The sequence below is a fragment of the Chiloscyllium punctatum genome, chromosome 13 (genome assembly GCF_047496795.1).
Source record: "Chiloscyllium punctatum isolate Juve2018m chromosome 13, sChiPun1.3, whole genome shotgun sequence".
Lineage (NCBI taxonomy): Eukaryota > Metazoa > Chordata > Chondrichthyes > Orectolobiformes > Hemiscylliidae > Chiloscyllium > Chiloscyllium punctatum.
Window position 1 is genome coordinate 77,222,278 of NC_092751.1, and position 15,827 is coordinate 77,238,104.

General features: G+C 44.4%; 6 non-coding genes across 6 annotated transcripts; all 6 read right to left on the reverse strand.

The window, feature by feature from the left end:
• Window positions 1-1,416: 1,416 nt before the first annotated feature.
• On the reverse strand, window positions 1,417-1,498 carry trnas-aga (transfer RNA serine (anticodon AGA)). Its single transcript has one exon. It is a non-coding gene; the product is annotated as a tRNA-Ser (tRNA).
• A 1,391-nt stretch (window positions 1,499-2,889) lies between these two features.
• On the reverse strand, window positions 2,890-2,962 carry trnar-ucg (transfer RNA arginine (anticodon UCG)). Its single transcript has one exon. It is a non-coding gene; the product is annotated as a tRNA-Arg (tRNA).
• Window positions 2,963-5,089: 2,127 nt separating this feature from the next.
• Window positions 5,090-5,171, reverse strand: trnas-aga (transfer RNA serine (anticodon AGA)). The gene has a single exon. It is a non-coding gene; the product is annotated as a tRNA-Ser (tRNA).
• Window positions 5,172-8,762: 3,591 nt separating this feature from the next.
• trnas-aga (transfer RNA serine (anticodon AGA)) lies at window positions 8,763-8,844 on the reverse strand. Its single transcript has one exon. It is a non-coding gene; the product is annotated as a tRNA-Ser (tRNA).
• A 3,591-nt stretch (window positions 8,845-12,435) lies between these two features.
• On the reverse strand, window positions 12,436-12,517 carry trnaf-aaa (transfer RNA phenylalanine (anticodon AAA)). The gene has a single exon. It is a non-coding gene; the product is annotated as a tRNA-Phe (tRNA).
• A 1,391-nt stretch (window positions 12,518-13,908) lies between these two features.
• Window positions 13,909-13,981, reverse strand: trnar-ucg (transfer RNA arginine (anticodon UCG)). Its single transcript has one exon. It is a non-coding gene; the product is annotated as a tRNA-Arg (tRNA).
• Window positions 13,982-15,827: the final 1,846 nt, after the last annotated feature.

A 15,827-nucleotide genomic window follows, 5' to 3' on the forward strand; every position in this document is an offset into this window, starting at 1 on the left:
TTAACTCTCGTCATTCTTTTATTCCTGACATACCTATGGAAAGCCTTAGCGTTAACCCTGATCCTATCTGCCAACAACTTCTCATGTCTCCTCCTGGCTCTTCCCAGCTCTCTTTTTAGGTCTTTCCTGAGATCGTTGGAAACCTCGAGCGCTCTAACTGAGTTTTCACGTTTTGTCCTAACATAAGACTTCTTGTTCTTCTTGACCAGGGATTCCACCTTCCTTAGTAAACCACGGCTCACGCGTTCTATATCTTCCTCCCTGCCTGGCAGGTACATACTTATCGAGGACACACAGGAGCTTTTCCTTGAATAAGCTTCACATTTTTAATGTGCTCACCCCCTACAGTTTCCTACCCAACTCTGCGCTTCCTAAATCTTACCTCATTGCATCGTGATTTCCCTTCCACCAGCTGAAACTCTTGCTCCGTGGAGTACACCTATCCCTTTCCATCACGAAAGTAAACCTGAGAGAATTGTGATCGCTGTCTCCACAGTGCTCACCTACTTCCAAATCTAAAACCTGGCCAGGCTCGTTACCCAGTACTAAATCGAAAGTGGCTTCTTTCCTTGAAGGCATGTCTACATACTGTGTCAGGAATCCCTCCCGCACACACTGGACAAAAACTGACCCATCTATCGTACTCGTACTGTCGTGATCTCAGTCAATATTTGGATATTGTCTTCAGTGTTCCAGAGTTTTTCATTGTCCCACCGTAGAGATGAAGTTTGTATTGCTCACGTAGGGGAGCGATAATTCTTTCAATGTCTCAGATCAATTCCTGTGCCGAGAACATCAGAGTCAATGTCCCTTCTTCTACTCGGACTGACAATTTACACTTCTTCAATCTCCTGTGATTCCATTTCCCAAAGAGTTTCTCAAGATTTCCAAAGCTGGAGCCTAAATTATATGGTTTGCTTCCTAAACATTTTTCCAACTGCCAACTGACAATATGTTCACAGTATCTCTTCACAATCCTCTGGCTTTTCCATGTCCAGGGATGAGAAGTCCCATTTGGTGGAGAGAGTTCCTAGGCTGGTGAGTTTCACTTTGGAACAAAGATGGTTAAGTGGCAATTTCCTGCGGTTGTTTGTAATGATGGGAGACGGAGCGGTGGGGAATGAGCACTCTGATGAGCAAGAGGAAGTGTTGCCAATGACCAGAGTCAGAGAACAGAGGACAAGGGATTAAAGGAATCTAATGAAAAGCAGCACTTCTGCTCAGGGCGTTCAATAACAACTGCAGAAACCCGATGTGTCGAGCAGTGTATCTGGAAAGAGAAACAGAGATAATGTTTTAAATGTGGAGCATTTCTGATGAAGAACTCGAGTTTCTCAAGTCTAATCAAATTACAGGCCTGGTTTGCAAAACGGGCTTTCTGAACTTTGAATTGTTCCAGCAGCAAAGCACGGAAAACGTAGTCAGCAGGATCCGAATCTACGTGGGGAGACCCCAATGGATTTCTAATCCATCGCCTTAACCACTCGGCCATGACTACAGACGGCACAGCGTCCTGAGCACTGACCAAATCAGCCGTGATCTCATTGAAAGCTGCCGCTGACTTGAGTGAAATGTTTCCATCTCCATTCATACCTTTGCTGTCATTTGTAAGGTGCGAGACACCAATGTCAAAGAAGAAAAGCACAAAGTTAGGAAAAGATATTTGCAGCAAAATTGAGTCAAAATTATTTATTGAAAGGAAAATCACACTTGGCAATTTGCTCGATCTCTTTGCGAACATGACCAGCAGAGGTAATCAAGGGAGCTATTGATCTGAGTATTCTTGGACATGAAACAAACAAAGGTTAGTGACATATTCATTTCTTTATTTAGCGAACGAAATGGTCTTTCCTGATGGTTACAATGAAAGAGATGGTTCCCAATAAAAGACAGAGATTAAGTCACTTGTAGATATACTTCAATGTGATACGATTCACTTTCAGCCCCTAATTACCCCAGAGATGGAGGGGGTGAGTTACTTTTCTTCACTCTTCAATTCCACAGCATGGAGGTACAGATATGAAACCGCCAGAGATGGAGTTCTTGAATTGGGAACCAGCGACACTGAAGGAACTCGGCAGGAGTGAGGACTGCAGATGCTGGAAACCTGATTTTAGATCAGAAAATGCTGGAAAAGCACAGCAGCATCCGAGGAGCAGGAAAGTCGATGTTTCTGTTGCCAGTCTTTCTGCGTTCCGCAAACAATTTTCGTTTTAGGCTCAGATTTGCAGCAACTGCAGCTATTTGTATTATGTTAACATTCATAATGTTTTGGACAAAACCAATGACCTGCTAGCATCGGAAAATCGGCAGAAGTACTGGTACACCGATATGTTAGCTGAACAATACAACCATTCCATGAGCGGGAATACGATCCGGGCCACGGTGCTGAGAGTACCGAATCTTCACAAGTAAATAACAAGACAAGGCGATAGATACTATCGTATTTAGTGTAAATAAAACACCCTTTATGAACATTTTCGTTGCAGATTATTTTCAACTTGTCTTCGTAGATTTACAAAGTGGGAAAAGGTCATTCCGCCTGATCAGAGAGCCATCTATTCCAGTCGCAGTTTCCAACTTTGGCCCAAAGTGTCGTGTGTTCTAATGTTCCCAGGGCAAATGTCAATGACTTTATCCTGTGTTCTTAAATGGCACAGATGTATGACACTTCCACAACGACTTGTCACTCTTTTGAGGAACTCATGCTCATTTTCACCCACAAAGGCACCCCCAAACCGACAGAGGTCTCCGTTGTGGTGAGCTGGAATTTGAAATGGACAATAAGACAAATGCAAGTTTTAAATGCGGAAGCACAGAAGCGATGTCCCGGCAGGGCTTTGCAGGGGAGCGTCAACGAGGGGCACGGTTAAAGTGAGACATTCCCCACAAGCCAGGTAGGACTCGAACCTACAATCTTCTGATCCGAAGTCAGACGCGTTATCCATTACGCTACTGGCCCAATAGACACGCACAGCCACGGCAGAATGTCGATATGTAATGCCATGGACTTTCACGGAATCAGAATTAAAAAGGTGAACAAGCAGCGAAGATAATCACCAACACTGCTTCACTTCGAAGTTTCCAATTTGTGAAGCAGTGCCTTTCACTGGCAAAGGAGAAACATTTGTCCAGAGCTGCCTGCTTCAGGGTCGCCTCCTTCTCTGCTGGAAGTGCCCATCGTTTTATTCACATTCACGACGCGATTTCATGATCTACTCCAGTGAAAACGTGTCATGGTGTCGTCTAAGCAAGACCCTGCCGAAACTCAGCGAGAGACATCTGCTCATTTCGAGCTCAGGATGTGGAATTAGACGAGCTGCGTGACACCTTTTATTGGCGCCGCCACTTCACTGCAAATTAGCGGCTCAAAACGAGCCGTTGTTAGCATCAGCTTGATTTGTACCTTCCTGCAGTGCATTTGCGAAACAACATCAGATAGATCCCATCCGGCCCAGCTGACTTCTCTATTTTCACACTCTGCAGTATTTCTAATATCTCTTCCTTGTGAACCTCAATCTCTTCTAGTCTAGACGCAAGTATCTCTGTATCTTCCTCGCCAACATTTTCATTATCTATAGCGAACTCTGTCGAAAAATATTTATTTAGTGCTTCCTCTATCTCCACTGACTCCACACACGACTTCCCACTATTATCCTTGATTGTCCCAAATTTAACTCTCGTCATTCTTTTATTCCTGACATACCTATGGAAAGCCTTAGCGTTAACCCTGATCCTATCTGCCAACAACTTCTCATGTCTCCTCCTGGCTCTTCCCAGCTCTCTTTTTAGGTCTTTCCTGAGATCGTTGGAAACCTCGAGCGCTCTAACTGAGTTTTCACGTTTTGTCCTAACATAAGACTTCTTGTTCTTCTTGACCAGGGATTCCACCTTCCTTAGTAAACCACGGCTCACGCGTTCTATATCTTCCTCCCTGCCTGGCAGGTACATACTTATCGAGGACACACAGGAGCTTTTCCTTGAATAAGCTTCACATTTTTAATGTGCTCACCCCCTACAGTTTCCTACCCAACTCTGCGCTTCCTAAATCTTACCTCATTGCATCGTGATTTCCCTTCCACCAGCTGAAACTCTTGCTCCGTGGAGTACACCTATCCCTTTCCATCACGAAAGTAAACCTGAGAGAATTGTGATCGCTGTCTCCACAGTGCTCACCTACTTCCAAATCTAAAACCTGGCCAGGCTCGTTACCCAGTACTAAATCGAAAGTGGCTTCTTCCCTTGAAGCCATGTCTACATACTGTGTCAGGAATCCCTCCCGCACACACTGGACAAAAACTGACCCATCTATCGTACTCGTACTGTCGTGATCTCAGTCAATATTTGGATATTGTCTTGAGTGTTCCAGAGTTTTTCATTGTCCCACCGTCCAGATGAAGTTTGTATTGCTCACGTACGGGAGCGAGAATTCTTTCAATGTCTCAGATCAATTCCTGTGCCGAGAACATCAGAGTCAATGTCCCTTCTTCTACTCGGACTGACAATTTACACTTCTTCAATCTCCTGTGATTCCATTTCCCAAAGAGTTTCTCAAGATTTCCAAAGCTGGAGCCTAAATTATATGGTTTGCTTCCTAAACATTTTTCCAACTGCCAACTGACAATATGTTCACAGTATCTCTTCACAATCCTCTGACTTTTCCATGTCCAGGGATGAGAAGTCCCATTTGGTGGAGAGAGTTCCTAGGCTGGTGAGTTTCACTTTGGAACAAAGATGGTTAAGTGGCAATTTCCTGCGGTTGTTTGTAATGATGGGAGACGGAGCGGTGGGGAATGAGCACTCTGACGAGCAAGAGGAAGTGTTGCCAATGACCAGAGTCAGAGAACAGAGGACAAGGGATTAAAGGAATCTAATGAAAAGCAGCACTTCTGCTCAGGGCGTTCAATAACAACTGCAGAAACCCGATGTGTCGAGCAGTGTATCTGGAAAGAGAAACAGAGATAATGTTTTAAATGTGGAGCATTTCTGATGAAGAACTCGAGTTTCTCAAGTCTAATCAAATTACAGGCCTGGTTTGCAAAACGGGCTTTCTGAACTTTGAATTGTTCCAGCAGCAAAGCACGGAAAACGTAGTCAGCAGGATTCGAATCTACGTGGGGCGACCCCAATGGATTTCTAATCCATCGCCTTAACCACTCGGCCATGACTACAGACGGCCCTGTGTCCTGAGCACTGACCAAATCAGCCGTGATCTCATTGAAAGCTGCCGCTGACTTGAGTGAAATGTTTCCATCTCCATTCATACCTTTGCTGTCATTTGTAAGGTGCGAGACACCAATGTCAAAGAAGAAAAGCACAAAGTTAGGAAAAGATATTTGCAGCAAAATTGAGTCAAAATTATTTATTGAAAGGAAAATCACACTTGGCAATTTGCTCGATCTCTTTGTGAACATGACCAGCAGAGGTAATCAAGGGAGCTATTGATCTGAGTATTCTTGGACATGAAACAAACAAAGGTTAGTGACATATTCATTTCTTTATTTAGCGAACGAAATGGTCTTTCCTGATGGTTACAATGAAAGAGATGGTTCCCAATAAAAGACAGAGATTAAGTCGCTTGTAGATATACTTCAATGTGATACGATTCACTTTCAGCCCCTAATTACCCCAGAGATGGAGGGGGTGAGTTACTTTTCTTCACTCTTCAATTCCACAGCATGGAGGTACAGATATGAAACCGCCAGAGATGGAGTTCTTGAATTGGGAACCAGCGACACTGAAGGAACTCGGCAGGAGTGAGGACTGCAGATGCTGGAAACCTGATTTTAGATCAGAAAATGCTGGAAAAGCACAGCAGCATCCGAGGAGCAGGAAAGTCGATGTTTCTGTTGCCAGTCTTTCTGCGTTCCGCAAACAATTTTCGTTTTAGGCTCAGATTTCCAGCAACTGCAGCTATTTGTATTATGTTAACATTCATAATGTTTTGGACAAAACCAATGACCTGCTAGCATCGCAAAAACGGCAGAAGTACTGGTACACCGATATGTTAGCTGAACAATACAACCATTCCATGAGCGGGAATACGATCCGGGCCACGGTGCTGAGAGTACCGAATCTTCACAAGTAAACAACAAGACAAGGCGATAGATACTATCGTATTTAGTGTAAATAAAACACCCTTTATGAACATTTTCGTTGCAGATTATTTTCAACTTGTCTTCGTAGATTTACAAAGTGGGAAAAGGCCATTCCGCCTGATCAGAGAGCCATCTATTCCAGTCGCAGTTTCCAACTTTGGCCCAAAGTGTCGTGTGTTCTAATGTTCCCAGGGCAAATGTCAATGACTTTATCCTGTGTTCTTAAATGGCACAGATGTATGACACTTCCACAACGACTTGTCACTCTTTTGAGGAACTCATGCTCATTTTCACCCACAAAGGCACCCCCAAACCGACAGAGGTCTCCGTTGTGGTGAGCTGGAATTTGAAATGGACAATAAGACAAATGCAAGTTTTAAATGCGGAAGCACAGAAGCGACGTCCCGGCAGGGCTTTGCAGGGGAGCGTCAACGAGGGGAACGGTTAAAGTGAGACATTCCCCACGAGCCAGGTAGGACTCGAGCCTACAATTTTCTGATCCAAAGTCAGACACGTTATCCATTACGCTACTGGCCCAATAGACGCGCACAGCCACGGCAGAATGTCGATATGTAATGCCATGGACTTTCACGGAATCAGAATTAAAAAGGTGAACAAGCAGCGAAGATAATCACCAACACTGCTTCACTTCGAAGTTTCCAATTTGTGAAGCAGTGCCTTTCACTGGCAAAGGAGAAACATTTGTCCAGAGCTGCCTGCTTCAGGGTCGCCTCCTTCTCTGCTGGAAGTGCCCATCGTTTTATACACATTCACGACGCGATTTCATGATCTACTCCAGTGAAAACGTGTCATGGTGTCGTCTAAGCAAGACCCTGCCGAAACTCAGCGAGAGACATCTGCTCATTTCGAGCTCGGGATGTGGAATTAGACGAGCTGCGTGACACCTTTTATTGGCGCCGCCACTTCACTGCAAATTAGCGGCTCAAAACGAGCCGTTGTTAGCATCAGCTTGATTTGTACCTTCCTGCAGTGCATTTGCTAAACAACATCAGATAGATCCCATCCGGCCCAGCTGACTTATCTATTTTCACACTCTGCAGTATTTCTAATATCTCTTCCTTGTGAACCTCAATCTCTTCTAGTCTAGACGCAAGTATCTCTGTATCTTCCTCGCCAACATTTTCATTATCTATAGCGAACTCTGTCGAAAAATATTTATTTAGTGCTTCCTCTATCTCCACTGACTCCACACACGACTTCCCACTATTATCCTTGATTGTCCCAAATTTAACTCTCGTCATTCTTTTATTCCTGACATACCTATGGAAAGCCTTAGCGTTAACCCTGATCCTATCTGCCAACAACTTCTCATGTCTCCTCCTGGCTCTTCCCAGCTCTCTTTTTAGGTCTTTCCTGAGATCGTTGGAAACCTCGAGCGCTCTAACTGAGTTTTCACGTTTTGTCCTAACATAAGACTTGTTGTTCTTCTTGACCAGGGATTCCACCTTCCTTAGTAAACCACGGCTCACGCGTTCTATATCTTCCTCCCTGCCTGACAGGTACATACTTATCGAGGACACACAGTACCTTTTCCTTGAATAAGCTTCACATTTTTAATGTGCTCACCCCCTACAGTTTCCTACCCAACTCTGCGCTTCCTAAATCTTACCTCATTGCATCGTGATTTCCCTTCCACCAGCTGAAACTCTTGCTCCGTGGAGTACACCTATCCCTTTCCATCACGAAAGTAAACCTGAGAGAATTGTGATCGCTGTCTCCACAGTGCTCACCTACTTCCAAATCTAAAACCTGGCCAGGCTCGTTACCCAGTACTAAATCGAAAGTGGCTTCTTCCCTTGAAGGCATGTCTACATACTGTGTCAGGAATCCCTCCCGCACACACTGGACAAAAACTGACCCATCTATCGTACTCGTACTGTCGTGATCTCAGTCAATATTTGGATATTGTCTTGAGTGTTCCAGAGTTTTTCATTGTCCCACCGTCCAGATGAAGTTTGTATTGCTCACGTACGGGAGCGAGAATTCTTTCAATGTCTCAGATCAATTCCTGTGCCGAGAACATCAGAGTCAATGTCCCTTCTTCTACTCGGACTGACAATTTACACTTCTTCAATCTCCTGTGATTCCATTTCCCAAAGAGTTTCTCAAGATTTCCAAAGCTGGAGCCTAAATTATATGGTTTGCTTCCTAAACATTTTTCCAACTGCCAACTGACAATACGTTCACAGTATCTCTTCACAATCCTCTGACTTTTCCATGTCCAGGGATGAGAAGTCCCATTTGGTGGAGAGAGTTCCTAGGCTGGTGAGTTTCACTTTGGAACAAAGATGGTTAAGTGGCAATTTCCTGCGGTTGTTTGTAATGATGGGAGACGGAGCGGTGGGGAATGAGCACTCTGACGAGCAAGAGGAAGTGTTGCCAATGACCAGAGTCAGAGAACAGAGGACAAGGGATTAAAGGAATCTAATGAAAAGCAGCACTTCTGCTCAGGGCGTTCAATAACAACTGCAGAAACCCGATGTGTCGAGCAGTGTATCTGGAAAGAGAAACAGAGATAATGTTTTAAATGTGGAGCATTTCTGATGAAGAACTCGAGTTTCTCAAGTCTAATCAAATTACAGGCCTGGTTTGCAAAACGGGCTTTTTGAACTTTGAATTGTTCCAGCAGCAAAGCACGGAAAACGTAGTCAGCAGGATTCGAATCTACGTGGGGCGACCCCAATGGATTTCTAATCCATCGCCTTAACCACTCGGCCATGACTACAGACGGCCCTGTGTCCTGAGCACTGACCAAATCAGCCGTGATCTCATTGAAAGCTGCCGCTGACTTGAGTGAAATGTTTCCATCTCCATTCATACCTTTGCTGTCATTTGTAAGGTGCGAGACACCAATGTCAAAGAAGAAAAGCACAAAGTTAGGAAAAGATATTTGCAGCAAAATTGAGTCAAAATTATTTATTGAAAGGAAAATCACACTTGGCAATTTGCTCGATCTCTTTGCGAACATGACCAACAGAGGTAATCAAGGGAGCTATTGATCTGAGTATTCTTGGACATGAAACAAACAAAGGTTAGTGACATATTCATTTCTTTATTTAGCGAACGAAATGGTCTTTCCTGATGGTTACAATGAAAGAGATGGTTCCCAATAAAAGACAGAGATTAAGTCGCTTGTAGATATACTTCAATGTGATACGATTCACTTTCAGCCCCTAATTACCCCAGAGATGGAGGGGGTGAGTTACTTTTCTTCACTCTTCAATTCCACAGCATGGAGGTACAGATATGAAACCGCCAGAGATGGAGTTCTTGAATTGGGAACCAGCGACACTGAAGGAACTCGGCAGGAGTGAGGACTGCAGATGCTGGAAACCTGATTTTAGATCAGAAAATGCTGGAAAAGCACAGCAGCATCCGAGGAGCAGGAAAGTCGATGTTTCTGTTGCCAGTCTTTCTGCGTTCCGCAAACAATTTTCGTTTTAGGCTCAGATTTGCAGCAACTGCAGCTATTTGTATTATGTTAACATTCATAATGTTTTGGACAAAACCAATGACCTGCTAGCATCGGAAAATCGGCAGAAGTACTGGTACACCGATATGTTAGCTGAACAATACAACCATTCCATGAGCGGGAATACGATCCGGGCCACGGTGCTGAGAGTACCGAATCTTCACAAGTAAATAACAAGACAAGGCGATAGATACTATCGTATTTAGTGTAAATAAAACACCCTTTATGAACATTTTCGTTGCAGATTATTTTCAACTTGTCTTCGTAGATTTACAAAGTGGGAAAAGGCCATTCCGCCTGATCAGAGAGCCATCTATTCCAGTCGCAGTTTCCAACTTTGGCCCAAAGTGTCGTGTGTTCTAATGTTCCCAGGGCAAATGTCAATGACTTTATCCTGTGTTCTTAAATGGCACAGATGTATGACACTTCCACAACGACTTGTCACTCTTTTGAGGAACTCATGCTCATTTTCACCCACAAAGGCACCCCCAAACCGACAGAGGTCTCCGTTGTGGTGAGCTGGAATTTGAAATGGACAATAAGACAAATGCAAGTTTTAAATGCGGAAGCACAGAAGCGACGTCCCGGCAGGGCTTTGCAGGGGAGCGTCAACGAGGGGAACGGTTAAAGTGAGACATTCCCCACGAGCCAGGTAGGACTCGAGCCTACAATTTTCTGATCCAAAGTCTGACACGTTATCCATTACGCTACTGGCCCAATAGACGCGCACAGCCACGGCAGAATGTCGATATGTAATGCCATGGACTTTCACGGAATCAGAATTAAAAAGGTGAACAAGCAGCGAAGATAATCACCAACACTGCTTCACTTCGAAGTTTCCAATTTGTGAAGCAGTGCCTTTCACTGGCAAAGGAGAAACATTTGTCCAGAGCTGCCTGCTTCAGGGTCGCCTCCTTCTCTGCTGGAAGTGCCCATCGTTTTATACACATTCACGACGCGATTTCATGATCTACTCCAGTGAAAACGTGTCATGGTGTCGTCTAAGCAAGACCCTGCCGAAACTCAGCGAGAGACATCTGCTCATTTCGAGCTCGGGATGTGGAATTAGACGAGCTGCGTGACACCTTTTATTGGCGCCGCCACTTCACTGCAAATTAGCGGCTCAAAACGAGCCGTTGTTAGCATCAGCTTGATTTGTACCTTCCTGCAGTGCATTTGCTAAACAACATCAGATAGATCCCATCCGGCCCAGCTGACTTATCTATTTTCACACTCTGCAGTATTTCTAATATCTCTTCCTTGTGAACCTCAATCTCTTCTAGTCTAGACGCAAGTATCTCTGTATCTTCCTCGCCAACATTTTCATTATCTATAGCGAACTCTGTCGAAAAATATTTATTTAGTGCTTCCTCTATCTCCACTGACTCCACACACGACTTCCCACTATTATCCTTGATTGTCCCAAATTTAACTCTCGTCATTCTTTTATTCCTGACATACCTATGGAAAGCCTTAGCGTTAACCCTGATCCTATCTGCCAACAACTTCTCATGTCTCCTCCTGGCTCTTCCCAGCTCTCTTTTTAGGTCTTTCCTGAGATCGTTGGAAACCTCGAGCGCTCTAACTGAGTTTTCACGTTTTGTCCTAACATAAGACTTCTTGTTCTTCTTGACCAGGGATTCCACCTTCCTTAGTAAACCACGGCTCACGCGTTCTATATCTTCCTCCCTGCCTGACAGGTACATACTTATCGAGGACACACAGGAGCTTTTCCTTGAATAAGCTTCACATTTTTAATGTGCTCACCCCCTACAGTTTCCTACCCAACTCTGCGCTTCCTAAATCTTACCTCATTGCATCGTGATTTCCCTTCCACCAGCTGAAACTCTTGCTCCGTGGAGTACACCTATCCCTTTCCATCACGAAAGTAAACCTGAGAGAATTGTGATCGCTGTCTCCACAGTGCTCACCTACTTCCAAATCTAAAACCTGGCCAGGCTCGTTACCCAGTACTAAATCGAAAGTGGCTTCTTCCCTTGAAGGCATGTCTACATACTGTGTCAGGAATCCCTCCCGCACACACTGGACAAAAACTGACCCATCTATCGTACTCGTACTGTCGTGATCTCAGTCAATATTTGGATATTGTCTTGAGTGTTCCAGAGTTTTTCATTGTCCCACCGTCCAGATGAAGTTTGTATTGCTCACGTACGGGAGCGATAATTCTTTCAATGTCTCAGATCAATTCCTGTGCCGAGAACATCAGAGTCAATGTCCCTTCCTCTACTCGGACTGACAATTTACACTTCTTCAATCTCCTGTGATTCCATTTCCCAAAGAGTTTCTCAAGATTTCCAAAGCTGGAGCCTAAATTATATGGTTTGCTTCCTAAACATTTTTCCAACTGCCAACTGACAATACGTTCACAGTATCTCTTCACAATCCTCTGGCTTTTCCATGTCCAGGGATGAGAAGTCCCATTTGGTGGAGAGAGTTCCTAGGCTGGTGAGTTTCACTTTGGAACAAAGATGGTTAAGTGGCAATTTCCTGCGGTTGTTTGTAATGATGGGAGACGGAGCGGTGGGGAATGAGCACTCTGACGAGCAAGAGGAAGTGTTGCCAATGACCAGAGTCAGAGAACAGAGGACAAGGGATTAAAGGAATCTAATGAAAAGCAGCACTTCTGCTCAGGGCGTTCAATAACAACTGCAGAAACCCGATGTGTCGAGCAGTGTATCTGGAAAGAGAAACAGAGATAATGTTTTAAATGTGGAGCATTTCTGATGAAGAACTCGAGTTTCTCAAGTCTAATCAAATTACAGGCCTGGTTTGCAAAACGGGCTTTCTGAACTTTGAATTGTTCCAGCAGCAAAGCACGGAAAACGTAGTCAGCAGGATTCGAACCTACGTGGGGAGACCCCAATGGATTTTTAATCCATCGCCTTAACCACTCGGCCATGACTACAGAAGGCACTGCGTCCTGAGCACTGACCAAATCAGCCGTGATCTCATTGAAAGCTGCCGCTGACTTGAGTGAAATGTTTCCATCTCCATTCATACCTTTGCTGTCATTTGTAAGGTGCGAGACACCAATGTCAAAGAAGAAAAGCACAAAGTTAGGAAAAGATATTTGCAGCAAAATTGAGTCAAAATTATTTATTGAAAGGAAAATCACACTTGGCAATTTGCTCGATCTCTTTGCGAACATGACCAGCAGAGGTAATCAAGGGAGCTATTGATCTGAGTATTCTTGGACATGAAACAAACAAAGGTTAGTGACATATTCATTTCTTTATTTAGCGAACGAAATGGTCTTTCCTGATGGTTACAATGAAAGAGATGGTTCCCAATAAAAGACAGAGATTAAGTCGCTTGTAGATATACTTCAATGTGATACGATTCACTTTCAGCCCCTAATTACCCCAGAGATGGAGGGGGTGAGTTACTTTTCTTCACTCTTCAATTCCACAGCATGGAGGTACAGATATGAAACCGCCAGAGATGGAGTTCTTGAATTGGGAACCAGCGACACTGAAGGAACTCGGCAGGAGTGAGGACTGCAGATGCTGGAAACCTGATTTTAGATCAGAAAATGCTGGAAAAGCACAGCAGCATCCGAGGAGCAGGAAAGTCGATGTTTCTGTTGCCAGTCTTTCTGCGTTCCGCAAACAATTTTCGTTTTAGGCTCAGATTTCCAGCAACTGCAGCTATTTGTATTATGTTAACATTCATAATGTTTTGGACAAAACCAATGACCTGCTAGCATCGGAAAATCGGCAGAAGTACTGGTACACCGATATGTTAGCTGAACAATACAACCATTCCATGAGCGGGAATACGATCCGGGCCACGGTGCTGAGAGTACCGAATCTTCACAAGTAAATAACAAGACAAGGCGATAGATACTATCGTATTTAGTGTAAATAAAACACCCTTTATGAACATTTTCGTTGCAGATTATTTTCAACTTGTCTTCGTAGATTTACAAAGTGGGAAAAGGCCATTCCGCCTGATCAGAGAGCCATCTATTCCAGTCGCAGTTTCCAACTTTGGCCCAAAGTGTCGTGTGTTCTAATGTTCCAAGGGCAAATGTCAATGACTTTATCCTGTGTTCTTAAATGGCACAGATGTATGACACTTCCACAACGACTTGTCACTCTTTTGAGGAACTCATGCTCATTTTCACCCACAAAGGCACCCCCAAACCGACAGAGGTCTCCGTTGTGGTGAGCTGGAATTTGAAATGGACAATAAGACAAATGCAAGTTTTAAATGCGGAAGCACAGAAGCGACGTCCCGGCAGGGCTTTGCAGGGGAGCGTCAACGAGGGGCACGGTTAAAGTGAGACATTCCCCACGCGCCAGGTAGGACTCGAACCTACAATCTTCTGATCCGAAGTCAGACGCGTTATCCATTACGCTACTGGCCCAATAGACGCGCACAGCCGCGGCAGAATGTCGATATGTAATGCCATGGACTTTCACGGAATCAGAATTAAAAAGGTGAACAAGCAGCGAAGATAATCACCAACACTGCTTCACTTCGAAGTTTCCAATTTGTGAAGCAGTGCCTTTCACTGGCAAAGGAGAAACATTTGTCCAGAGCTGCCTGCTTCAGGGTCGCCTCCTTCTCTGCTGGAAGTGCCCATCGTTTTATTCACATTCACGACGCGATTTCATGATCTACTCCAGTGAAAACGTGTCATGGTGTCGTCTAAGCAAGACCCTGCCGAAACTCAGCGAGAGACATCTGCTCATTTCGAGCTCAGGATGTGGAATTAGACGAGCTGCGTGACACCTTTTATTGGCGCCGCCACTTCACTGCAAATTAGCGGCTCAAAACGAGCCGTTGTTAGCATCAGCTTGATTTGTACCTTCCTGCAGTGCATTTGCTAAACAACATCAGATAGATCCCATCCGGCCCAGCTGACTTATCTATTTTCACACTCTGCAGTATTTCTAATATCTCTTCCTTGTGAACCTCAATCTCTTCTAGTCTAGACGCAAGTATCTCTGTATCTTCCTCGCCAACATTTTCATTATCTATAGCGAACTCTGTCGAAAAGTATTTATTTAGTGCTTCCTCTATCTCCACTGACTCCACACACGACTTCCCACTATTATCCTTGATTGTCCCAGATTTAACTCTCGTCATTCTTTTATTCCTGACATACCTATGGAAAGCCTTAGCGTTAACCCTGATCCTATCTGCCAACAACTTCTCATGTCTCCTCCTGGCTCTTCCCAGCTCCCTTTTTATGTCTTTCCTGAGATCGTTGGAAACCTCGAGCGCTCTAACTGAGTTTTCACGTTTTGTCCTAACATAAGACTTCTTGTTCTTCTTGACCAGGGATTCCACCTTCCTTAGTAAACCACGGCTCACGCGTTCTATATCTTCCTCCCTGCCTGGCAGGTACATACTTATCGAGGACACACAGGAGCTTTTCCTTGAATAAGCTTCACATTTTTAATGTGCTCACCCCCTACAGTTTCCTACCCAACTCTGCGCTTCCTAAATCTTACCTCATTGCATCGTGATTTCCCTTCCACCAGCTGAAACTCTTGCTCCGTGGAGTACACCTATCCCTTTCCATCACGAAAGTAAACCTGAGAGAATTGTGATCGCTGTCTCCACAGTGCTCACCTACTTCCAAATCTAAAACCTGGCCAGGCTCGTTACCCAGTACTAAATCGAAAGTGGCTTCTTCCCTTGAAGCCATGTCTACATACTGTGTCAGGAAGCCCTCCCGCACACACTGGACAAAAACTGACCCATCTATCGTACTCGTACTGTCGTGATCTCAGTCAATATTTGGATATTGTCTTGAGTGTTCCAGAGTTTTTCATTGTCCCACCGTCCAGATGAAGTTTGTATTGCTCACGTACGGGAGCGATAATTCTTTCAATGTCTCAGATCAATTCCTGTGCCGAGAACATCAGAGTCAATGTCCCTTCCTCTACTCGGACTGACAATTTACACTTCTTCAATCTCCTGTGATTCCATTTCCCAAAGAGTTTCTCAAGATTTCCAAAGCTGGAGCCTAAATTATATGGTTTGCTTCCTAAACATTTTTCCAACTGCCAACTGACAATATGTTCACAGTATCTCTTCACAATCCTCTGGCTTTTCCATGTCCAGGGATGAGAAGTCCCATTTGGTGGAGAGAGTTCCTAGGCTGGTGAGTTTCACTTTGGAACAAAGATGGTTAAGTGGCAATTTCCTGCGGTTGTTTGTAATGATGGGAGACGGAGCGGTGGGGAATGAGCACTTTGACG